The following is a 12,698-nucleotide window of genomic DNA, read 5'->3' as shown; positions in this document are numbered from 1 at the left end:
CATGCGAACATGAAAATGTAGCGAATCCCAAACTTCAATGCAAATACTTTTGTAGCCTCCTAAAAGACTATAATCATTTTATTGAAGACACCAATTTACCATAGCGGCTTTCCCCCTTAAAATCAAATAAGATCCAAAGTTTAACAGAAGAATGGTATCTCAGCTTGATTTTCAAGTGCTGATTGAATGAATTACATTCCATCGTACTTCATTCAGACAACGATTGGGGGATTATGTATCTTTTGAACTTATGTGTCTGAACTCATAATGAAACTCTAAGCTGCCTACGTACCTCGGGGAAGAGGATCAAATCATACCGTAGTTCAGAATGGGTATTTTTTTTATTTTTTTATGTCCTATCTTTTGCCTAGGTCGCCTCTTTCGAGGTTTTCAACCTAGCGTACTTTTTATTTATTTATTTTTTTGTCCTAACTTTTGCCTAGGTCGCCTCTTTAGAGGTTTTCAACCTAGTAGACTTTTCTTTTGGTGGTGGGACGTACACAGTTTAGACTCATGCGGGCCAGGAGTGTAGGAGCATGCAGTTTAGGGTCGTGCATCAAGGAGAGTTGTAACTTAAAGGATAATACTTCTTCAAAAACTTTCCATTGATAGGGCCGGTTCTCATGCCGTTTGCATCAGCCAACTTGTAAGCCCCACTTGAGTAAGCTTCTTGTACGATATATGGCCCATCCCATTTTGAAGTGAGCTTCCCTACAAGTTTGTGGGAAGTAATAATGGGTCTTCGTATGACAAGGACTTGATATCCTACTTGAAAGGATCTTGGGCGAACTCTTTTATTGAACGCACGAGAAAATCGAGCTTAGTAACATTCAAGACTCTGTTGAGCTTCCAACCTCTTCTCACCAAGAGACTCCAACTCTTTTAGTCGAAGTCGAGCATTTTATTCATCAATGATCCCTTCTTGAATAGCTAATCATAATGAAGGTATTTGACGCTTAAGTGGTAAAACGACTTCGACTCCATAGACAAGTGAATAAGGGGTCGCTTGTATTGGTGTGTGATGAGTTGTCCTGTATGCCTACATAGCTTCTTCCGTACGGTCATGCCAATCTCGTTTGGATTTGGAGACAACTTTCTTTAACAAGTTTCATAGAGTCTTTTGAATGCCTCATCTAGACCATTGGCGGCATCATTGTACATAGAAGAGTTATGATGCTTGAAGCCAAAGAGATCACAAATCTTGTTCATCAATCTATTGTCGAATGACTTGCCATTATCCGTTATTATATAGCGAGGAATTCCAAAGCGATATATTATGTTTACTCGGATGAAACTTGCAACATTTTCCTTCTTTACCTCCTTAAGAGCAACGGCTTCAGCCCATTTTGAGAAGTAGTCAGTTGCAGCCAAAATGTATAAGTGTCCGCCAGAGATTTTGGCAATAGTCCAACAACATCTAGTCCCCAAGCGTCAAATGGCCATGATGCAACAGTCGGATGTAGCACTTCATGAGGTTGATGAATAAAATTTTCATGGAACTGGCAAGCCTTATATCTTCGAGCGTAGTCCAAACAATTTTTACCATAGTTGGACAATAATATCCCATCCTTTTTATATGGAAGTGGAGCTTTGGTCCAGACTGATGTGATCCGCATACCCCAGAATGCGCTTCTTGCAAAGCTTGGAGCGCTTCATATTCCCCTAAACATTGAAAGAGTACTCCCTCAAATGATCTTCTATATAGAGTATCTTTGTAGTAAAGGAAGCGAGGTGCACGACGGCAGATTTCAGTCTTTCTCCTCGAATTTTCTGGGAGTATCCCGTAGCTCAAGTAATCGATAATTGGTTGTCGCCATTCTTCCTTCTCAGCCTCAGAAACGGCCACAACATACTCGAGTTCATTTTCTTCACCTTCACCCTCATTTGGCGGCGGTACTACCCATTTTTGGCAGATAGTAACTTGCACTTGATGAGACAAGATTAACGATGAAACTAGGGCAACTAAAGCATCAATCTTCTTCTTTTATTTCCTTGGCACATGTTTAATAGTCACGTCACCGACCCACCCCATTAATATTTTAGCATAATCATGATATGGGCGTAGTTCAGGTTTCTTGACCTCGTAACTACCTAAAAGCTAGTTGATCACCAACTGAGAGTCACCAAAGACTTATAATTACAACCGCTTCATTTTGACAGCCATTTCAAGCCCAAGTATTAATGCTTGATACTCAACAACGTTGTTAGAGCAGAGTTGCGTCAATGTAAAAGAGTAGGGCAGAACTTCACCTTGAGAAGTGACAAATACTACGCCAGCACCAACTCCTCTGCGATGTGCAGTACCATCAAAGTACATCTTCCATGGAGGTTGAACTTCAATGACCATTGCATCCTCATCAGGTAGTTCGTCGGTTAGCTTCAACTTTTGGATTGAGAAAACTAGTGCCAAACATAACTTTTCGATTGGCGAATAATTCAACTCATTTGGTGTCATCATCCTGCTCAAGTGGTAAAGGGAGTTTTCTTTCCCTTCACTATTTTCTTGGGCCAACAACATTCCAACAGACCTTTCTTGTGCTAAAATATATAGTATCAATGACTTTCCAGGTATAGGGGCTTCCAAAACTGGAGGCTTCATCAAGTAAGTTTTGATGCTTTCAAAGACATTGCTACAAGCTTGGACCCATTAGAAAGGAACACCTTTCTTCATGAGGCGACTGAATGGTTGACACCTCCCAGCTAGTTTTAAGATGAATCTCCTAAGGTATGCTAGCTTTCATTGTAGACTTTTCAATTCATGAATATTGCAAGGCTTAAGCATCTTCAAAAATGGCATCCACCTTGGCTTGATCAATTTTGATCCTTCGATGTAGGTGAGCAACAAGCTACGAAATCCACATCTTTTCAAGATAAACCAAGTGGAAAGTTGACTCTAAAAGAAATGCCCATTTCTGGATTCTGATGTGCCAGCAATGTTTGAAGAACTTCTCGAGTTAAATCTCATTGAGCTTCCGGAGATGAAGCGGCCAAATAAAGCTGGTAAAATGAATGACCCAAATTACTGTAAATATCATTGATTCGTCAGCCACCCTCTCGATAATTGCTTTGTCTTCATCGGACAATGAAACAAAGGAACTTTCTAGAAGTAACTCCAAAGGCACATTTCAATGATTTCATCCTAAGTTGGTACCTCCGAAGCAACTCAAACACCATTCTCAAGTCTTTCAAGTGGTCACTCTTCTCTTTTGATTTTACCACCAAGTCGTCAACATAGCATTCGACATTCTTGTGGAGAAGATCATCAAAAATATTCCGCATAGCCCTTTGGTAAGTAGCACTAGCATTTTTCAAGCCAAAAGGCATTACCTTGTAGTAATAAATACCCTTGGGGGTACGGAATGTAGTAAGCTCTTCATCTTTTGGCGCCATGCGAATTTGGTTATAACCCGATGAACCGTCCATAAATGACATTGCCTCGTATCCAATAGTAGCATCGATCATCAGCTCTAGAATAAGAAGCGGGAATTCATTTTTGGGACACGTATTGTTGATATCTCTGAAGTCAACGCACACCCGAACTTAGCCATTCTTCTTCCTTACAGGGACAATACTTGATACCCATGTTGGGTATTTAAATTTGCGAATAAAGCCAGCTTCAATGAGTTTGTTAACTTCACTTTCGATCAAGGGAACCAAGTCCGGCTTAAAGCGCCTTTGGGCTTGCTTAATAGGAAGAGCGCCATTCTTGACTGCAAGGTGATGAACTGCTACTTTAGGGTTCAAGCCAGGCATCTATTTGTAACTCCAAGAAAATACATCCTTGAACTCCTTGAGTAGCTCGATATAAGTGCTTTCTTCATCGATTGCTAGTAAAGCACTTAGGTATATGGGCCTTGGTCCTTCATCTGTGCCAAGGTTAACTTCTTTTAAGGCATCAATCGTTGCCTTCACCCCTTCTTCAAGTTTCGGGGGAGCATCTTTCGCATCTTCATCTTCTTGAGGGTCCATCATTGAAGGATATGTGATAACATGGTGAAACATCCTCCAATTTCTCCTCATCCTCTATTCGAGATGAAACACCGTGCTCCCTTGTGCAGTGACATGATATGAAGAACCCACACTTTCTTCGTCTTCATCACGTTCTTTAGTGTAGATCACAGTATATGACTTCACCTTTAGTACCTCATCACACAAAACCATGACTTTTGTTTGTCGCCTCATTCTAGAAGGAACCAGACTTTGGAAATCCTTAGAGATCTTCTGAATTTTGGGCAAATCGGGTGTTCTTGTATTTCGATAATTTCTCCGGAACTTATTCACTTTCTTTAATGGACCCAATCTCTCAAACACAGAAGTCCTCATGGTTGATTTTCCAAGTCGATCAAAGGCAAAAGGCTTGTTAAAAGGGATAAATTCATCTTCTACAGTGCTATAATTGTTGCTCGCCCTTCTTATGGAGATGCGCACTGGTGACAGTTTCTCTTATCCCAAATCTTCACGTGGTTGCCTTATCGCAGCTTCTAATGGGAGCTTCCCTAACTTTGACGGCTCATTGGGATTGTATCCTACTTTTGCAAATAACCTGTAAACATTAGGATCAAAACCTTCATTTGTTCGTTGTATAGGGAGTGCCACATTCTGCAAACGATTTTGGGCCACAAACCCTGCAAGTGGATTTGAGGATAACTTTACTGCCTCAATTCGTTTTACCGGAAGAGTTAACTCCTTTAGCATGTTAGTTTGGAGATTAGATGATTCACCTTCATCTTTCTTCCTTTTAGGGACATATTGGAGTGCAAGAGTTACTTTCTTGCCATAAGGCGTAATATCCCCTCTATAAGATTTATTCGAGTTAGGTTGCACCTCTTCAGTAACAACTTTAGCTCTACCAGCGGTCACCTCAGCTCTTTTAGTTGTGGGCTCGTCATTCTTGCTTTTCATGACATTATCATCTTTTAGCTCCTTCACAATGCAGCTCTTCAAGTAGAACTTTGCATCGACGAAGTGTGACTCAGCCTCGGTGTATGGCTCATCATTAGAAACTATCTTCTTCTCGACTTTACCCTCGCAGTATTTTAAACATTGATGGTAGGTAGATGGAACTACTTTATTCTCATGTATCCAAGGCCTTCCAAGAAAGACATTGTATGAAGTCTTTGCATTGATCACATGCATCCATGCACTTGATTGCATATCTTTAATGGTGATTCCCAACCTGATGGCATCTATGGATCTTTGCCGCCCTTGGTTGAATCCTTGAATCATCACATGACTTTCCGAGAGTTCGTTCATGGGAATACCAAGTTCTTTCACAGTACGAATTGGCAAGATGTTCACTGAGGATCCTCTATCAACCAAAATTCGATTTACCCCTTCATCGCGCATATAGACAACCAGGTACAACGGGCAGTTATGAGAAGTGTCACCTAGTAGAAGATCGTCATTTGTGAACGTAAATTTTTGCTCACAAGCATTAACTTCTTGAGGAATGGACTCGATGAGCTTTTCCGAAGATGGTGCCGATGGTAGGTCATCACTCTTTTCTTCCCCTTTGTCAGTATGGAAATAAGAGGCACCAATACCTTTATGGGAAATCTTCATGCGGAACCAAATTCTTAAGAACTCCTCCAAGGTCACTGGATGTCGTGGCTTTTGAGGATGGTACACCTTCACTTTTGCTTTCTTCAAATGCTTAATTGGATTCCGTCTCCTTGGTCTTTTCACCATCATTTTCCTTGTTGGTTGTTTTATTGATTCATTTTGTGGGCTCCTTTTGTGGCGCCTATAACGAGTCACCAATGTACAACCTTCATCATCATCATGGTCATCTACTTCGACTTTGTTATTATCCAGTAATTCTTCATCTTTGATTTCTTTTAAACTACATAGCTCATCTAGACTGAATGAGCCAAAGGTGATAGAGACTTGGTTCGCACTTGCCTTCTCATCTTCAAGCACGATCTTCTTTTCACGGGCCAAGTCCATAACTTTGTCGTTGTGAACTTCACAGTGATGTGTTGACATTCATAGCTTCTTTGTTTTCAGACTTGGGTGCACACTTGCCCCATTTCCTGACTTCTTTCCCTTGCGAGGCTCATAGATAGACAACCTTTCATTTCCAGTGGAGGCCATGCTTAACTCCATGTCATGGGCACGAGTCGTATGTTCTTCAAATGTGCTAGGCTTGATACCTTGCAAGATGTAGCAGAGTCCCTAATGCATTCCTTGGATGCACATCTCTATGACCGAATCTTCAATAAGCCTGTATCTGCAGTTGAGGCTTGCATTCCTCCAATGATTGATAATGTCGATAACTGGTTCACCCTTTCGTTGATGAGTCTTTGTAAGTTCTATCATACTCATAGTACATCTCGTGCTATAAAAGCAATTGAAGAATTCTTGCTCTAGTTGATCCCAGCTATCAACAAATCCAACCTCGATGTCTGTGTATCAATCAAAAGCATTTCCTTTAATGAGCGTACAAACTACTTGACGAGGTAATCTCCATAAGTCCCATCATTGTTGCATGTCTCAACAAAGTGCGCCACATGTTCCTTTGGATTGCCTTTTCCATCAAACTGTTGAAATTTTGGAGGTTGATAGCCAATAGACATCTTCATTATATCGATCCTTGAAGTGTATGACTTTGCATAGGTAAAGGAGGACTTGGAAGAAACTTCATATTTGTTTTTATAGTCCTTTCAATGAACTCCTTTAGTTGATTGATTGGAATCATCCCTTCCGAAGAGACTGGAATTGCCTTAGTGAATGTAACTTGTCCTAGGGGAGGATCAATCTCTTGAACTTCTGGGAGTTTGCCAGGTGCATGGGTGTATTCTTCTTCCATCAAGATTCCCACCCTATCTGTTAGCTTGTCAATTATAGCATCTTGATTTTGCATGCACTTGGTCAAGCCACCGATTGTTTCCGTCAAGTTTGCCAACTGCTTTTCCACAGATGAAGTGTTTGTCACCATGGCTTGCATGATTATTGTAGATGATGGGGAGTAGCATGGATTGTCACACAGATTGATTCTCGAATGGCTCACGCTATGCGGTGTAAGTGGGGAAGAACCATCACTTGAAATATCATCATCTTCCTTGACAATAGAGTTCTTGGATCCGGAGAGGTCAAGTGGAGCTAGAGTTTTCTTGATCTTTTCAGCAATATCGCTTCCTCCTTCGGATACGTTTGTAGAGGATCTTTCTCATTTTGAGGATGAAGATCCAAAAATAGGGGTTGAGGCGGACAACACTTGGAATGCTTGTTATCCCAACGAGCTTGCTTTACTCCTCGTAACTGGTCCAAAGCTTCCAAATGTAACATCAAGGATGCTTTCCACATCAACATAGAACCTGGAGTTAGCAGCCTTGGTGAATGTTGACCTGGAGTTGATTTTCTTTGAAGCCATTTCGACGTTCTTGAACTTTGTTGATTGAAAAGTTGAGATGAGAGGTAGAGATTGTCCTACTGGGCGTGCTAGAATTTGTAGACAATGAATTTACGTCGAGAAAATAATTGAGACCGAAAAATATTTCAACAATCATAGTATTTTATTTCAAATATTTGAGTGTTACAATATCTATGGTTCCTCTAATTCTACTTTTTCAATATAAATTCAAGGGCCTTCGAGCTTGATCTTGAATCTATATTTATTGTCATGAACGATGATCTTGGATTCAACTAGCACGAACTTTGATTTGAACTCGTACTCCTTGTATCTTGATTTGTTCTTCGTTCTTGAGCTTGAACTTGATTGTTAGACTTGAACTTGATTGCTTGAAGCTTGAAACTTATGGAAGAATTTGCAGCGTTTGATCCACAAGCACTTTCTTGCTTATTGTTATAACTTCTGGTGTCTTTTCTGAGTTATGAAAACCCTTATTTATAGTTGTGGGAGGGAAGAATTATGATAAGAATGAACTCTTTCCGACCAATCAAATTGAAGTGTGACAAGACCGTATTTGATTGGCCAGAACATGTCACTTGTACATATGGTGCAGTTTCATTGGCTATTTAATTTGACTTGGCATGCCTTGTCATTCTGACATGTGGCACGATCCTATTGGGTCTTTTTGTTTGACTTGGCACGCCACGTCATTTGTCGCGTGACTCTAGGAAGATGACAACTTGGGCTTAATGAAGTGGGCTCATCACTTTAGCCCAATTAAATTGGCTAGCCCAATGGATTAAGACTTATTTATTTAATTCATATATATTGGACTTATATAATTAATTTAATTATATTAGCCCATAATATTTATTTGGACCAAAATATATTTAATTGAGATCAAATCCATATTTCATATGGATTTAAATTCAATAAAATTTTAATTGTCTACACCTTCATCGATGCCATTCATTAGAACATAGATAAGTTGGCATAAAATTTTTATTTTTATAATAAACTATATAATACACTATCCTAAAATCATAACCTGATATTTTAATATCAACTGCTAATAACATAATTATTAACCATTATAATTCATCAAATTGCAATAATATTACAAGATCCATCAGTTCAAGAGAAAATGATAGTAATTAGCTGGCGGTTAGTTGGGTCATAATAGATAGTGGACATTTTTATAAAATATAAAAGTTTGGGATAATTTTTAAAATTGTTAAATCAAACAGTGCTATTTTGAGCCAAAAACAGGTCTAGAGCTAGTTTTGGGATTTGAAAATTTTGTTTTCAAAATCTGCCAAAATATGGACAAAATCTATAAACAAATATGTTTTGTCAAATTTGTTGGGAAAAAACTTGACAAAATCTATGGCCAAACAGGGGCTTAAAATCAGTTGACAATTTTATTAGCTTTATTTATATCTTTTTTTTTTGTATTTTCACAATAGTATATATTTATCTTAATACAATACAAACTTAACTAGCGTTTGCACATATATTTGACTGAAACTTGAGAAATTAAATTTTTGAAGATGAGATGAAAAATGAATTTGAAAGTTAAAATTGTGTTTGGATATGCTTTTTACTTGAAATTTAAAGTTTTGTGAGTAGAAAACTTCAAAAAGTACTCTAGAGCTATTTTTGGGATTTGAACATTTTGTTTTCAAAATATCCCAAAAATGGTTAAAATCTATAAACAAACGGATATTTAAGAATTAAATTTGAAGAAAATGCCCCAAATGTTATGGCCAAACGGGGCTTATTCACTAGAGGCATGACTTCTAAGAATTCCCATCATGGTGGCTCAAGAGGGAGGCTAGTAAAGCCTTTACTTAAATTTTGAGGCCTCAAAACTTTTTAATAATAAATTTTATGATTTTTTCTTCTTAGATAATACTAAAAATTGTAGAAAAAGAAAAAAATATAAATTTTAATTAAACTACTCAAATCTTCATATTAATAATATCTTTTATAACACTATCCAAGATAATATATTGCAACATATGTCTTAAATCTTATTAACTTGAATTAACCTTTACCAATATATTATAATAACATTATTAGTTAAAGTTAAAGGTTCAATTTCTTTTAAGACTACTATTGTATAGAAAAAAAAAAAAGTAAAAGAAAGACAAAATTAACTTTTTGTATATTTCATTCAATTAAATAGTTTAAGACCTATTAATAAATTTATCTTTATGCTACTAATTTTATTGATCGGCTTTGATTCTCATTAGATAGATTTTCTCTTACCTATCTAGATTACAAACACGTGAACTGGTAAAATCATTTTATATTTACCGGCTCAACTACAAATACCATAAATGTATTGCGTGGTATCTCTTCCTCATATCTATCATCAAGCTCAAAACCTTGAGATCATGGCATGTACGGAAGGTTTGAGAACTTGTATGAGATATTGGAAGGAAAATAAAGTTTTCATAACTACGTATAATTAAGAAAACAGAGGAGAAACTCAAATGCGTACACCGATGGGGTTGTAATATTCCTTTTGTCCCCGATATGCATTCCTGATAGAGGGATATACATAATTGATCACACCCAACTATGCCTTCTAAGAGGTCTAGCGGTCGATGTAAATATAATTCGATTTACAAGTCCGGAGTCGAATCCCATAGAGAACTAAGGTTTAGCTACAACTATTTACTATCACTAAGAAGACAAGCTCGAACAATTCCTAAGTTATAAATATTAAGATTCTTATGTCTAACTAATTAACTAACAAATTAAAGTAATAGATTAATAACTATAGATACTAAGGGTTGGAGAACAGATTAAGGAGGTCTAGAGTTATGATTTTCTTAATTTTCGGAATCCTTCTCGCTATGTCTTCTATAATTTTTTCTAAGTATTCTCTACCGATCGTGAGTACTTTGGGTGTCGTAGTTCTCTCTCGAGCAACTACCACAATTTACTAGACATATTCTCTTGAACTACGCTAGCTGACACTAATTCACCGCTCACTACGATCACACCAAAGTGTCGTTATCTCTAATCCCGCCTTTAAACCCTCCGTATTGATCTCTCACAATTGTTAGGAGTGATGTTGTTCAACAACTACCTAAATGCGTACTCTCTCGCAAGCAATACACACTAAATAGGCACAGTCAATTGATGGCCATTCAATTAACAACAACAAACACGTAGTTGAACAAATAGAGAAATCTAACGACTTAATTATATAAAAACATAACAAGAATTTATCCTACAAAAGGTTCCATCAAAAGCTATTCATCGTCATTCTAACAATCATGATAATAATTGAAAGAATTAAAATATATATTAAGGAAGAATGGAGAGAAAACTCTTGCGATTCCTTACTTCCAAGTGTTCCAGTAGCCTTTTTGCCTCTTCAATAATGTCTCTCCATTAATAAATAGGTTTAGAACCCCTTTTATATATGTTGGGGATGTGTAGGATCGAAAGTCCCAAGTCCTAGCCGAATTAGGAAGAAATCCGTCCTTGGGCATCTCGCTTGGCGCCTGGCACCAGCTTGGACACCAGACTTTTTTCTGTAGGCCGTGATGGCGTCCAACGTCGCCGCTAGGCATGCCAACAGTGAACTAACTATGTGATTACTCCTTTTAATAAGTTTTCAAGTAATTAAATTTAATTTATTAAGAGATTTAAGAAGTATTGATCTCTCATATACGTTAGGAGTCATGTTGTTCAACAACTACCTAAATGCGTACCCTCTCTCAAGCAGTACACACTAAATTGGCACAATTAATTGATGACCATTCAATCAACAGCAACAAACACGTAGTTGAACAAGTAGAGAAATCTAACAGCTCAATTATGTAAAAACATAATAAGAATTTATTCTACAAAAGGTTCTATCAAAGCCATAGTTAACAAATTAGCTATTCATAATCATGCTAACAATCATGATAATAATTGAAAGGATTAAAATATAGATTAAGAAAGAATGAAGAGAAAACTCTTGCGACTCTTTGTTTCCAAGTGTTCTAGTAGCCTTTTCCCTCTCCAATAATGTCTCTCTGTAATGATCCGACCGGTCGTTTTGAGCTCTAGCACGTCATTCAGCGGTTTGAGACCCTGAGCAGTTTTACTTCAGGTATTATGACTTGTACGTATGGTCGGAGTTTAATTTCGGGAAGTTCGGAGTTAGTTTGGAAAAGAAATTCTAATTTTAGAAGCCTTAAGTTGGAGAAATAGACTAAAGTGTGATTTTTAAGTAAACGACCTCGGAATCGGGATTTGAAGGTTCCAACAGGTTTGTATGATAATTTTGGACTTGGGCGTATGCCCGGAGCGAGTTTTGGATGACCCGGGAGCATTTCGACGCCTATTATGGAAGTTGGCATTTTGGAAGAATTCCCAAAATTTTAGTTGAAGTGCATTTCAATGCTATCGATGTCCGTTTGGGATTCTGAGTCTGGGAATAGCTCCATATGGTGATTCTGGTATTGAGAGCGCGTCCGGATGTGGATTTGGAGGCCCGTAGGTCATTTCGGGGTCATTTGGCGAAAGTTGAAAATTTGGTTAATTTTGAGAAGTTTGACCGGGAGTGGACTTTTTGATATCGGGGTCGGATTCCGATTTCGAAAGTTGGAGTAGGTCCGTAATGTCAAATGTGACTTGTGTGCAAAATTTGAGGTCAATCGGGCGTGATTTGATAGGTTTCGACACCGAATGTATTAGTTTGAAGTTCTAAAGTTCATTAAGCTCGAATTGGGGTGTGATTCATGATTTTTATATTGTTTGATGTGATTTGAGGCCTCGAGAAGGCCCGTGTTATGTTGTGGGACTGGTTTGTGTGATTGGACGGGGTCCCGAGGGCCTCGGGTGTGTTTCGGGGTGGTTTCGGACCAAAACGGAATGATTTGCTATTGCTGTTGCTGGTATCTGGTTTCCTTCTTTGCGAACGCGAAGGGAGTCCCGCGTTAAGAGAAACTTTGAGGCTACTGGGATTTGGACTTCGCGAACGTGAGATGGGCCAGCCTTCGCGAACGCGGACAAGGCGACGCGAACGCGAAGAAGTAAGGGGGAGATGGGCCTAAGGTCATTTGGCCTACGCGAACGCGTGGAAGGGAACACGAACACGAGGGGTCTGGGCAGCTGGCAAGACCAGGATGACGTGAACGCGAAGAGGAAATTTAGAGGCAGTATTTCTTTGGCCTTCGCGATCGCGATGGTCCTTCCGCGATTGCAAAGAAGGGCGAACCTAGGCAGTGAAGTTTTAAAGACGGGATTTGGCTATTTTTCTTCCATATTTCATTTTGGTTGGGTGATTTTTGGAACTTTTGAAGAGGAGATTTCATCATGAGGTAAGTAATTCCTGCAC

Source organism: Nicotiana tabacum, chromosome 13, assembly GCF_000715075.1.
Source record: "Nicotiana tabacum cultivar K326 chromosome 13, ASM71507v2, whole genome shotgun sequence".
Lineage (NCBI taxonomy): Eukaryota > Viridiplantae > Streptophyta > Magnoliopsida > Solanales > Solanaceae > Nicotiana > Nicotiana tabacum.
Note: the sequence above shows the minus strand (reverse complement) of the source record.